The sequence below is a fragment of the Lagenorhynchus albirostris genome, chromosome 9, assembly GCF_949774975.1.
Source record: "Lagenorhynchus albirostris chromosome 9, mLagAlb1.1, whole genome shotgun sequence".
In the NCBI taxonomy this organism is placed as follows: domain Eukaryota; kingdom Metazoa; phylum Chordata; class Mammalia; order Artiodactyla; family Delphinidae; genus Lagenorhynchus; species Lagenorhynchus albirostris.
Window position 1 is genome coordinate 14,717,366 of NC_083103.1, and position 14,485 is coordinate 14,731,850.

Below are 14,485 nucleotides of genomic sequence, written 5' to 3' on the forward strand. Positions count from 1 at the left end.
GCTGCAGCAAATCGTTATTTTATGGCTGGGGGGCGCAGGCAGGAAACTGGAGTTTTATGGCTCACTAAACATCAATAACAAACCCAGTTAGAGACTCCACGGCCCTTCACAGGCCCAGAGCACTGAACAAATATTAAGTAAGAAACCCATCGTCCCAGCTCCCTTCTGGAGAAGCGCATCCGCCTAATACTCCAGCCCAAGCCTTCTTCCTTCCAGTGGGAGCTGGAGGGCCAAGTCCTCTTCGTGTGGTTTAGCTAGTTTTAGTTTTCCATAGAAACAAAGATGTAACGATGCTTTTGGCTGGAAAAAAAAGAAAAACCTACTCCACCAAAGGGATGAAATCAAAGGATGAATCATTACAGTATCGACTGCTTGCATTTTATAGCATTTTACAGTTTTTAAAGGGTGAGCACACTCAGCCTCTCACTCGGCCCTCACTGCAACCCGCGAGGGAGGCGGGGATCCTCACCTTCATTTTGCAGATGAGGAAACTGAGTTTTGAAAGGAGGAAGGACTTGCCAAAGGTCAGTATGTAACTGGTTAGTTACGTTATTTGGGACTCTGTTGGTTGCACATAATAGAATTTCTTTTTCAAACTGGATAAGACAAGGAAAAAAAAATTCAGCGACTCATGTAACCAAAGGTTGGGCTGATTTCAGGCATAACTGAATCCAGGAATTGTCATTTCCTCTCACCTCTGGATTCTGCTTTCCTTTGTGGGCTTGTGTCTCAGACAGACCCCCTCTACAAGGTGGCATCTGGCAAGTACTGATTTGCATTATTCTTAACAGTCATAAATCCCAGTAGAAAGAGCTTCTTTTTCCTTTGGTCTCAGTAGAATTCCTGGAGTTGGGTCTCATTGGACCAAGCGCCTACTTCGAAGCAGTCACTGTAGCTATGGGGATGGGATATGCTGGCTGCCCAGGCCTGTGCTCTGGCCACTCATGAAGTCCGTGGGCTCTGCAACCTGTCATTTCAGAGTCTCCTGGTGGAAAAACTAGCTCCTTGCCCTTTGACAGTGAGATCAGGTTCACCAGTCAATGAGTTAGGTATATAGCTCTCTATCACCTTTTTATTGCTTTATCCTAAAAAACAAGTGGGCCCCCAGGGAGAAAAGAGAGAAAAACTTGCAACATGGAAGAGAAAGTGTTGGAGGACAGAGAGAAGGAAAAGTGCTCACCGAACTGAGAAGGTGTACTGAGACCGAACAACGGGACGGGCAGCTCCACAGAGCAATGGGTCCGTTTATTGTAGGGTAACTTACTCACAGGGTGGGATCTGGATTAGGCAGACAGGGATCCAGGAGCATTCCCAGCTGCACTCCGCACTGCCAAGGGGCCACTGGGACAATTTTCTGGTTAACCTAGGGTATGGGGGTAGGTGCTTGGAAACAGGACATGCACTCCTAAGTCAAGATTTACAAACGGGTAACTAGTCTCGTGGGTGCCGGGAATATGTCAGGGAAGGTTTTCTTCATTGTCTGGGGACTAACAGAGCGTAAAGGCCACCTGGTCCTAATGATTATTAAACAAAATCTATTAACTAGAAAGCTCTTGATGACAGAGAAGTGATTTACTGCACAGTACAGTCCTGGGTAGGGTCAGTGAAAGGACAGGAGAAACAGTAAGGGCCCAAGATGGCATCAGTTATGCTACCAGCCATTCAGAAAGCATGTGATAAATAAATGGTAAAGTTGACTCTAAAGGAAATGGAACTGGTGCAGGTAACAGACAGTAGTTGTCAAAATTTCTGAAGAAAGCTTTGAGAAGATGTGGCAACCAAGCAAAGCAAAGTTGCTACAATGATCAAACAAAATTAAAAGTTAATTAAAAGGTTGATTTATAAAGTCAAGGGAATCCCTAGAAGGTCGAACAAAAAGACAAAAGGATAGAAAGTATGAGGAAAAATAAGTGACAGGAAAGACTCATTCAGAAAACACAACATCTGACTAATTGGAGTTCCAGAAAAAGACTTCGGAAAATGAAAAGAACAAAAGTATTCCCCAGGGCAACAGACCAGGTATTTAGACTGAAGAGCCCCCAGAATGCCCAGCACAATGAACGGGAAGGGACCCACATACACTGTGGTGAAGCTTCCAAACCCCAAGTGCAAAGAGTAGATCTTGTAAAGAGTAGAACTTCTAAAGAGAAACAAACAAACAGAAAGGTTGCTATCAAAGGAATTAAACTCAGATCGGCATCAGAAACTGGAGAGTAGAAAAGAAAATGGAGCATACCTTTAAAATTGTGAGAGAGAACAATCTCCAATCTAGAATTCTATGTTCAAGTGGTCAGTAGCACTTATTAGAGTCTTAAGTTCAGAAAAAAGACATTTTCAGATTTACCAGGACCCGGAACATTTGTCTCTCATAGTCACTTTTCTGAGGAAGTTACTTGAGGATGTGCTCCAGCAAATGAAGTCTTCTTCCTTGGACTAAAGAAAGAGAAAAATGTGGCACACAACCTAGGAGGTTGATTGAAGAAAGTTTCAGAATTCCAGCTAAAAGAGCTGGCCTGGAGAGCAATTAATACAGTTGGAAAGAAAAAGTGGGACGATTCTAAGAGGAAGATACCTAGAAAAATAGGGAGTTGAGATTTTATATATTTATAGAATTTGGTACCACATAAAAGGGTATTACAAGCAATTACAAAGAAAAAAAAAGTAAGACAATGAACCAAACAAGAAGTTAAGGAATATAACTCCCTGAAAGGTTTAATACAGAGGGGAAGACAATGAACTCAGAGCCAGACTGCCTGAACTGGCGAAATCCAGCTCTGGAACTTATCAGCTGTGTTATCTTACATAACCTCTCTGTGCCTCAGTTTACTCATCTGTATAATGGGGATGGCAGTCATACAAAATAGGACTGTTGAAAAAATTACAGGAATCAATACATGTAAGTAATTAGCACAGTGTCTCTCACATAGTAAGAGCTCAGAACATTTTAGCCATTATTATTATGGGTTTTCCTGAAAGAATCTATTGGTGAATAAAACCAACCAATCAAAATAAAACACTCAGAACTGGAAAAACTGTAGTGATTATTGTGTCCATTTAATTGTAGAACAAGAGTACTGGTTAAGGTCATGTAAATTATCTTAACAAACACACCCAAAATATATATGGGCTCAAACATGATAGAAGTTTCTGTCTGGATCACATGCATTCCAAAAGAGTTGTTTCCTCCTCGACAGCAGCTCTTCCTTAATTGGTGATTCAGGGCTCCAGGTGTCTGCCCCATGGTAGTCAGCATGGGCATCCAGGTGCCCTGGGTTTGCATACATCCAGCCAATGGGATGAGAAGGAGCATGGAGGATCACCCACTGCCGTTTTCACGGGCCAGGGAGTTGGCACACGGCACTCCTGCTCACAGGCCATCATCTAAAGTGCAGGTGCATCTGAGCGCAAAGGACACTGGGGAGTGTAGTCCAGTTGTGAAGGAAGAAAGAAAGGGTGAATGATTTGGTGAACAACATCTGTCACAGGAGGCTTGTGGTGTCAGACAGAATGTCGATGCTATAAACTTGGACAAAGTGAATAATAATAGTATTCAGAGGTGGGGAAGGAAAGTGTGAACATTATTAAGGGTGTTAATTTCCTCCTCTTTCTTAGCAGGGTATCAATCTCTTCTGCTTCAAAATGAAACATGGAGTTTTAAAAAACACTATAATGACTGTAATCTCCTAATTTTTCCATGCTCTGTTTTATCACCTTAAAAGAATCTCTTCAATTAATATCTTGTAGAGAAGAGCAATTTATCTGAAGTTCAGCAATTCATTTAGCATAACCTCAATTTCCTTTTCTTCTGTTAAATTCAAGTAAAATTAAATTCAGTTCTTGAAAATTTTTTTGACGCATGCACATCTTGATCTCAGAGCTTACTTTGCACTTCTCAGAGCCTGAAAGTAAATCAGTTCAGACCTGCACCCCCGGAAAAGTGCAAGGAGGCAAGTGGGATCCCACTACGAGCATGAAAAGCCCTCAGTCACTACTTGGCTGAATGATGCTCTGGGTCCACTTCCAAGGCCTGTCTGTCAGCCGATGTCATGTGATCTGGAGAGGAGGCTCGTGAAGGCGCGGTTTCTAAGGGCAGCACCCCTAGTCTCCGCCTTGCACCTTCACGGTGCGTTGGGTTTCACGGCTCTGTGGGAAGGAGCAGAGGAAGTGGAAGGGAGAGGTTGGGGCTGGGAGGAGCCAGGCCTCTGCCTGCTGGTTTCCATGAAAAGGATTCTGGGCCAGAGTTTAGGGGGTTGCTGGAACTCGCTGGTGTGGATTCTCTTCTCAAATTTGCAGAAATGTTGGCAGGTAGCACTTTCCAGGGCAGGAAGTGATCACCAAAGGAAGAAAAAAAAACAACCAGGGAGATGGCTGGAATCAGCAGATTCTAGAGGATTTGTCCTAAGTGCTTTGCAACCAACCCTAGCACCCCGTCCAGCCCCCATCAAGACCACTCAACATTGCTGATGGAAAAATAACCCAACTGATGTCTCCCAGGGGCCTGCACACCAGAGACGTGGAGGTGACTCTCCGCTCTTGAGGGCTGCTGTGTGAGAGTTTTCTGACTGGTTTCCTGGAATTGTATGCTTGGTGTAGACTGCATGAGCCCTCGATCCGCCAGCCAGCCCCCTGAGAGGCCTGCATCCCGGGGCTCACCCTAGCCCAGCCCTCTACCCCGACTCAGGCTTGGGACCCTTTGTCCCAGGATTGATGAATCCTTCATCAAGGGAAAAGGTCTGCAGTCAAACCGTGCGCGGCTCATCCCGCCCCACAGAGGTCTCTACCCCCGAGAGCCTTGACTGTCATTCATTCATGTCAGTCATCCATTCAGCAGGGATTTATTGAGGACGAAGCACTTTGCTACAGTCTGGGGATACATCGGTGGACAGAGAAGCAGCCTCTGTCCTCGTGGAGCTTATATTCTAATCAGAACGGGGATTTTTAACCTCAGCACTATTGACATTTTAGACTGGATAATTTTTTGTTGGAGTGTAGGGGCAGTCCTGTGCCTTGTAGGATGTTTGCAGCATCTCCACCCTTTACCCAGTACCTGCTCCCCCTCTCCAATAGTGACCACCAAAAATGTCTCCAGACATTGCCAAATGTGCCCGGGAAGGCAAAATTGCCCCCAACTGGGAACCACTGGATTGGAGAGACACACACACACTCACGCGTGCACGCGCACACACACGCACCCCTGACAATACATCTAACACAAGGCTCACCATACGGAGGGTCTTAGACAAATGCTGGGTGCCAGGGTTTGCCATCAGGACTCTTACTAACCAGAGCTAACACTGTTTTGTTGCCAGGCACTGTGCATAGATTACCTGATTTATTCCTTACAATGTGACAACCCCCATGTTAACCATCCTCACCCCATATGGCAGATGAGGAAACTGAGGCCTAAAAGAAGTTAAGCAACTCACCACAGCTAGTAAGTAGAGTAGCTGAGATTTGAACCCAGGCAGTCTGACTCCGGACCTGGCCCTGTAAACCGCAGTGTGTTTGCCTAAACCGCACCCTCAGGATGTCAAGAAGTTGTGATGAGATTGTGACAGGAAAGCACAGGGCAAACTAGCGAGAGAGATGGGCAATTTAAAGGTGAGCGTTTCCAGTTCGGGTGCTGCGCTGGCAATGACAGAAGCCATAGAAGAAACCTGGGACCCATTTTTGTTTCCCCTCCTGGTCTAACTTAAAACACGTTATTTCAGGGCCAGTAAAAATCTATGGTGGATGAAAGTGCAAAATCACATTACTTCTTTAGGATAAAACTATTGAGACTTCCAAGAAAGCGTACGTTTACTGCAATCCTTAGAGAAACTCTGATTAATAATAACGACAACAATAAGAGTAACAACTAGTATTCGTGAGCCCCTTCACGTGCAACGATTGCTGTTCCAAGCCCCTTGCTTGTGTTAACTCATTTAATCCTTACAAAAACCCGTTAAATATGTGCAGTTTTAAAATATCAATTATACCCTAAAATCTATTTTGAAAAAAAGAAAGAAAATGAGGATTAAGAAATTGGGCAGTGTGCACAGATGCACATTTCTCATTACTGAGTAATCCTAGTTATTTAACTATAAAATAAATATTATTTTTCTTTTTTTTAAAAAGCCCTATGAGGTTGATTAAGGCAATCAGGGGCTGGGAGAGGGAAGTGACTTTGCTATCATTTCCTGCAGTGAGACCCACAGAGAGGGTGCAAGCTCAGGCCCGTGCTGGGTATCTCTTAGCCTCTGAGGTCAGCGGATGGAGCTCCCAAGGAGCGGGTGGCTATGGATGGAGGGCACAGTGAGATGCCCAGAACTGAGGCAAAGGCAATAGTAGCAGAAGGCAGTGGAGGGAGGGTGAAGCTTTCTGGACAGAGTGTGAGGTGGGGGCCCCAGGAGAGCAGAGAGGATCTGGTCCTTGATTCTATCCTGAATCCAGGTGACTTTCCTTCGGGGCAGCTAGCAAAAGCCTGGAGACAAGACACAGGCAGGGATACGGGTAGTGTGCAAAGATGGAGCTAGGAAGTTGGTGGAGTGTAGGGAGACAACGACAAGAAAGAAGCCAGGGCTCTGCTCTGCCCCCTTCCCCAGGCACAGACAACGTACTGACGTTTCACAAATTATGGTCCATGGACCGCCCACATCAGCACCACCTGAGCAGTTCGCTGGAAAACATATATTTCCCATGTGAATTTAAATGACAAAAGACTTATTTATTAAAATAAGAAATCTTACAGAGTCATGGGCTTGTATATTTGTCCCATTATGTAAGTGGGAGAAGAAAGTCTAGCGGTCCTGTCCTGATCTGACAGAGCATCTTACAAGCGTTTATGCTCTTTACAAATACAGAGATGTCCATTACAGCATTATCGTCAGGGAAATGGTTGGTCCAAATTGCAGGTTTCTCTTTAAAGATTTATTTTCACAGGACATGGCAAAAAAATCTCCGAAGTCTCAGGAGTTTTACAAAATCCTTTTGTTCAAATTATATTTCTGCAGAAAGATTTATATCAACAGGAAACAGAATACATGGGCAATAGGGTCACAAATATTGACGTACTCTGGTCATCTATTGTGATGCAACGAATAGCCCCAGATCTCAGTGGCTTAAAACAATACTTTGCAATTACGTCTCATGTCTCTGTGTTGACTGGACTCAGGTCTCACTTGGACTCTCTCAGACAGTTGCACTCAGATAGCGGCTGGGGCTGCTGTCATCTGAAGGCTCGACTGAGCTGGACATCCCACGTGGCTCACTCACAAAGCAGCCTCTATGGGCTGTCGGCTGGGAGCTCGGCTGGGCTGTTGACTGGAGCTTCTATACAAGGCTTCTCCATGTACGTGGCTTTCCCAGAATTTAGAAGCTGGGCTCCTGGAGGGAGTATCCCCAGTGAGCATTCCAAGAGGCCCAGGCAGAAGCTGGGAGGTTTCCTATCATTTAGTCTTGGAAGTCTCAGAACATTACTACCCTGCATTGTGTTATCCGGCAAATCACCAAGGCCAGCCCACATCACAGGTGAGGGAAATAGACTCCACCTCTCGATATGGGGCAGCTAGCAATGGTGGGGAGGGAAGGAATTGATGGTCATCTTTGGAGATTATCAGTCACATCCACCAGTCTCCACAATGCATGGAACCAAGATTGGTATCTTCATAAATGATCTCAGTTTTACATTGTATCAAATGAGATGATTTGCAGAAGAAAGACCTCACTCTTGCTATAATTATAGAAAAGAGGGGACGTCACCTTCATTCATTTCTGAGATACTTTTGTTAATTATGAACACTTCAAACTTTGAAGGTAACACCTAGAATGTAATTAGTGTTACAAGCGATCAATAAATAACTCTCAATTCTCTGACAGAACCAGAGCAAAAGATGGTAAGGAATTTTCCTTATGAGCAGCAAAGTAAGGGAGAGATCTCATTCATCTTTAACACTGGGTGCACCAGTGACCCGAAAGCAGCCTCCATAGTAGAGATGGGGCCCAGAAATTGGCACTCTGTCATCTTTATTCACGGTTTTTATTCATAGCATTAATTCTCCTAATTAGAATCCCTTCCAGGCCTGTTGATTAATAGAAAGTGTCAAGATGATATTGATGACAATAAACGTCTTGTTATTTATTTAGCACTTAGCTACCTTCAAAGTACTTTTCACCGCTTATTCAATTTTGTTTCACAATAATTCCCCAAACCTCCTTTGGTGTCTTCGCTCTGTGACATCAGATTGACCCTGGCTTTGTCTACAGAGGTCCTCGAATTCACCAACTTGACTTTGCCTCTGAGATTTCTTCTCCAACATGGCATTAAGTCTCCTCCGAAACACCTCCCCACTTCCTCCTGCTCTACCTCCACCTGGAAGCTCACGGTGATTTGAATGAGGGGAAAGGACATTATTCTTCATGAGGACCCCTTAGGCCCTTCACTAAACAGCCAAAAAGTAAATTTGTGAAAGGTCTGGGGGGCAGCAGAGAGCCTGGGGGGAACCCTGGATGTGAAGTCAGAAGGTCTGGAAGCTCGGCCCAGCTCAGCTACAACGTCCTGTGACCCGGACAAGGCCCCTCTCCTCTCTGGACCTTGGTGTCCCCAACTGTGAAATGAGGGTATCAACCACCATCAGTGGCTTCATGGGTTCTTAGGAGCGGCTCTGAAGCTCCTCGGAGGTGCTGCTGTGTAATGTAGGGCCCCACGTGATTCTCCTCCCTGCTCCCCCTTCTACCAGAGCAGCTTGTCTTTGGTTCACAAGTTGAATTTCCACATAAAACTGTGTGTGTGGAAATGTTTTTTAATAACAACAATAAACAATGCTTCTCCTGGACCATACAACCTCTAGTTTTCCTTTCAGCCGTAGCATTTCAATAGAAAGGTAATAATTTCTAACAGTCCAGTGCTAACCATGGGGTCAAGCACTTCCCATCCGTTATATTACTTAATTCTCTCCGTTTACAGATGTCAAAAACTGAGCCTCATTAAGATAAAGTGCTTTGCCAGGGGCCACCCAGCTGGTTCCCAAATGGGGCCTGGATTCCCTCTGGGGTAGCTGGTACCACCCTCTGGCTTGACCACTCATGGTACTACTTACCAGCCTGACCACTGGCCCAGACTGCCGCACACCAGGTGTCCAGGGGTTCCAGGCCCTCCCAAGGGTGGGAATAGGGCCTGGGGTGGAGGGAGTGCAGTGGTGAAGGGGACTTGCCTAGGGCTGTGCATGAGGGCGCAGCAAAGCCTCAGGGCTTGGGTCAAGGCCCACAGGCAGGGCTGTGGGGCAGATCAGGGTCCTCTTTGCCCACTCGCCATATTTACTGAGGTGCTATTATGTGCCAAGTACTGTTACAGGGCTGGGATACATCAGAGGATAACAGACCCATATCCCTAACTTCCTAAGGCCTATATTCCAAAGTGGAGACTCAGGCCATCAAGACAGATAAGAAAGGTAAGGAAAATTATGTGGACTATTAAATAATGTTAAAAGTAAGGCAGGAAAGGGGAGTAGGGAGTGATGGGGCAAAGGGCAGAGGGCTGGTCATTTTAGAACAGAGAGAAAGAGGGTGATGCAGGGAGTGAAGCCCTGGAAGGGAGAGTCCATTCCCCCTGTGTCCTCCAGGTGGCAGCATCCTCCCATCCGTGGACAGCACTGGCGGGTCCTCTTCACAGCCCCAGCTTACTAACCCGGGGAAGCTTGTTTAAGTCTGACACTTTGGGAACCAGGGCTGCTGGGCCCATCGAAAAATGCTGGTTAAAATGGGGAATCCTAGAAAACAATACACAAAGAGCTCCTGGGGTGTGAGTTTTCTTCTGTGCTTTGATTTGGGTGCTGGATAGAACGGGTGTGTTCATTTTGTAAAATGAACTAAGTCATACTCATGATCTGTGCTCTTATGGCCCATGGGTCATACGTCAATAAAAAGTTAAAAATGACACACACAACTCAAGGATTCTATTTTAATGTCAATCATAGTTTTTATTATTTATCCCATCTCTTGTTAATTAGCGCTCCGTGCCATCTTCCTTAAAGTTTGTGAAACGTATTAGTACAGATAAAATGCTCAGAGCCCTGCATGACATGTAGGAAGCACTTCATAAACGTTAGCACCGTTTCCTTTTGTACACACCGTGATGGGTCACCTGTGATGTCCAGTCTCACTTTCTTTACAGTGGAGGAAGAGCTTAGATACTCTTGCCTGACAATTGGACGGCAGAATCCTAGAATTTTACAATTCCCCCCAACCCTTTGCAGATAATTTGCTGGTACTTATTATAATAGAAGTTCTGAAGGCAACTTACCTTTATAGGTCTTTCCAAAGTATTTCTCTTCACGCTTCTATCTCATTAGTTGACATATAAAGTAATTAAAGTATGTAATTCAATAATGAGATCAACTGGCATAAAAAGATTTGGAGATGAACACAATGGGACTGGAGGACTTGGACTAATCTGGAAAGTTGGTTCCATGGAGGTTGGATCAGAGAGCTATTACTTACCATTTTAAGTATTAGGGTCCCCAGGATTGATTCTTACACGATTATTAACGGGTTAGTGCACCCATCAGGCATTGCTGAAAGTGCTTGGCAAGGTTGCCTTTGGGAGACAGGAATAATGATCAAAGTCATTCATTACACCCCTTCTGTGCACCAGGCCCTGTACTAGGTGTCTTCCACACCCTCCCAGTAATTCTGTGAGGGCTAAAATATCATCTACCACTTGAAGTTCTTGATGTGGAACAAACACTCCAAAAGTCAGTGGCTTAAAATGACTCATAATCTTCATTTAGCTCCTAATTCTGTGGGTTGGCACGTTGGCTGGGCTCAGCTGAGTGGCTCTTCTAGTGTTGGCTGGGCTCAGTCCTGTGTCTGTGGCAAGTTGCCAGGCAGCTGCACAGCTCTGCTTCTGTGTGGGCTGGGGTCATGCAGACAACTGGGCCACTGGATCGCTCATCCTCCAAAAGGCCAGCCTGGGCTTCTTCACATGCTGGCTGGACAGGATTCCATGACAGACAGTGGAAGCATCTAAGGTCTCCTTAGGCCTAGACTTAGAATTGGCACAATGTCATTTCCACCAGTCTATCAGCCAAATTAAGTCACAAGGCCAGCCCAGATGAAAGCGTGAAGCAAGAGACCCTCACCTTTTTGGAAAGTCATAATATTGCAAAGAATTATGGGCATAGGAAGGGGAATAATTGCAGCCACCTCTGCAAATATACCACACTAACTTTATAAATGAAAAAACTAAAGCTCAGGCAGGTTAAGCTGACTAATCTATCCAGGGTCTCCCAGCTCATGAGAAACCTAGAATAAAACATGCCTGTGGGACTTCAATAACTACTCTTTCCACGAAGCTAAGCTGTTTTATTGAGAAATTCAAGGGTCTGGAGCAAACGGGATCATTTTAATATTCATTGAGTATCCTCTATTATTTACACAGCTTTAGATTATCCTCACAACATCTTCGTGAAGTGAAGATGATTGTCCCCATTTTACAGATGAGGAAATCAAGGCTAAGAAAACTTAAGCTTATCTGCCAATGGATCATATAGTCTAGTGAACACAAAGACAAGGGAATTGAATCTATTTCTTCTGATTTCAAGTCCACTATTCTTTCAGTCATGCCAAAGATTTCTCTGGGGCTCTGGGGTCCATGAATTTCTAGAAGGTGTCACATGGTCCTTGAACAATTTAGAGTTACATACAAAATTTCATATATATTGCATACAAACACTTTTCTGAAGAAGGAAATAGCTTTTGTTCAACTCTTCCTCCCAACCAGGCAGGAAAAATCCTCCAGACAAAGCCCTGTCATCTTCATATATTCCAGAAATCTAGAGAGAAAGGGAGCCTTTAGGTCAGCTCCATGAGATATTGGATGTAGTTGAGGAACTCTACCCCTGAGAATAGGAATATGTTGCTTCATCGTGTGCTGATATGGAATCGGGGGGTTTGAAAGAACACTGGGTTGTTGAAGGTGACCTGCCAGGGCACGTGGCATCAGCAGTGGTCAATAAGCGAGGCTGTGATTTGCTCAACTCCAGAATATTTTTCTGCCTTTCGCCGACTTGGATTTCTGTATCAGGGGCCCACAGATCCAACCCCTTCCTCCTTTCTGCCTATCGATATGACCCCAGAATTGCTCGAAGCTGGCCGCCGTCATCCTGGGAGTGGGTCTCACTCCTGGACCTCGATGGAGTCCCTCACCTCCTTGCCCCTCTGCCAGCGTCTAGCCCTCCGGGGGCTGCATCACTCAGCTGGGGGCCCAGGATACCCACCCCCTTATCCCAGGCAGCTTCCTGCTGCACATCTTGCCTTTAGCGGGGCCCAGGGCTTGGGGAACCCCCGGTTAGCAGTGGCCCAGCTTGGAGAACCACAAGGTCACCAAATGAGCGAGCTAACAATGCAGCGCTGAAAAGTGGGCTCCGGCAAAGAGGGAAAGTGACGGGCCCCCCATACGTCCCTCTGCTTATGCCACAGACAGTGCCGGCCTGTCATACGGCTCTACGTGTCGTGGAGGAAGCTTGGCAGCCCTCTCCTGGATGCCCGCTGTGGCCTCCTCTCCAGTGCACCAGCATCCACATGGTCCCTCTTCCATCTGTGTTCAATACTGCAGCCAGAAGAGTCTCTTCAAAACACGAATCTGATCTGTGTTCAATACTGCAGCCAGAAGAGTCTCTTCAAAACACGAATATGATCGCATCATGCTCCCCTGCCTGAAAACACGGAATGCCCCTCCCTCATGGCCCACAGGCCCTGTAGCCCGGCCCGCACCTCTCCCTCCAGGCTCATCTCACGCGGAGCTTCTGCCAGTTGTGTGCTGGAGCCGCTCCTATTGGTGAATACTCAGGAACCTTTTGGCAGCTGGAAATTGACCATGGTGGAAGTATTTACACCAGAGTAATCAACAAATGCTAAAAATCAATCCCTGCCCCCCAGCGGGTTGGCCAGCACACTGCTGCCCCCTGCCCGCTGTGCAGCTCCATCACAGGGTCCCTGCATGTACTGTTTCTCTGCCTAGAACACTCTTCCTTCTTAGCTGCATTAACTTAACTCTTTTAGACCGAAGTCCAAGTGCTACTTCCTCTGGGAAGCCTTCATTGGTGTCTCAAAGTCAAATCTCAACCTTGAACCTCTCCTTCTAGCTTATATCACAGTTGTCATTTCACGTGTATTTGTGTGATGAATGATTATTGTCTGTCCTTCCCGTGGGAATGTAAACTCCATGGCAAGAGAGACCATGCTTGGTTTTGTCCCCTAGCTTTGTTCTATCACTGAGCACGGTGCCTGGTACATGGTAGAAACTCAAAAATGTTGTTGAGTGAGTGAATGAGTTAGAGAAATATGCACTGGACAGGAAGTCCTAAGCTCTGGCTTCTGTGGCAAAGACAACTTTGGCTTGTTTCTCCTCTGTATTTCCCAGTCTCCTCTGTTATGTTATGGGATGTCATGTTATCAAATTCTGACTCATCAATGGGGTGAAAGCCATGTACTGTTTCCAGCTATGGCCTCTGAAATGTCACAAGTGGTCTTCCATTCCCTCTCTTTTCTCTGTCTGCATGGCTGGAAGCAAAGGAGTCACAAGACAGAAAAAGCCCAAATTCCTGAGTCACTGATTAGAGATGAACTGCTCACACAGGTCCCCTGACCCTCCTTAAACTGTGATAGGAGCAAGATATACTTTTATTGAATGAATCCCTGAGGTCTGGAGTTATTTTTTATTGTGGCACAACCTAATCTACCCTAACGTAAAACACCTTCCCAGCTCTGCCATTAACTCCTTCTACCCTGCGGCCAGCCACCATCTCTCTGGGCCCCAGGTTTCCTCTTGGTAAAATGAAAGGATTCCACACAGTGATCTCTGAAATCCTTCTGACGTTAAAATTCAGTTGTTCTGTTTGGATATTTCCTCCCTCCTGCCTAACGCTATAGGCAGACACCATAAATGTTTGCTAAATAAGAGTACCTCTTACATTTGAAATCCTTCCCCACAGATAAAAGCATTTTAATATCTTAGAAATTCAAAGCAGTCGCTCGGAATATTTAAACAACAACATCCAGCATCCAGCAAGTAAACTAGCCATCAAAATCGCACGGTGCTATCCTCATCAAGAGGCTGCGGGGGCTTCCCTGGTGGCGCAGTGGTTGAGAGTCCGCCTGCCGATGCAGGGGACATGGGTTCGTGCCCCGGTCCGGGAAGATCCCACATGCCGCGGAGCGGCTGGGCCCGTGAGCCATGGCCGCTGAGCCTGCACGTCCGGAGCCTGTGCTCCGCAACGGGAGAGGCCACAACAGTGAGAGGCCCACATACCGCAAAAAAAAAAAAAAAAAAGAGGCTGCGGCACTGCCAGAGATCTACTCCTCAGCCTTCCAGAAGCCCCCAGGCATCCTGCTCTGTCTTCCCTTGGCGGTCTGGTGGCCCCAGCGTTCCAATTATCTGCAAGCCTCATCCTCAGACTCTGTGTTTAGCCAACCCTCTCAACGGCCTTTCTCGATAGAGACGATCTCA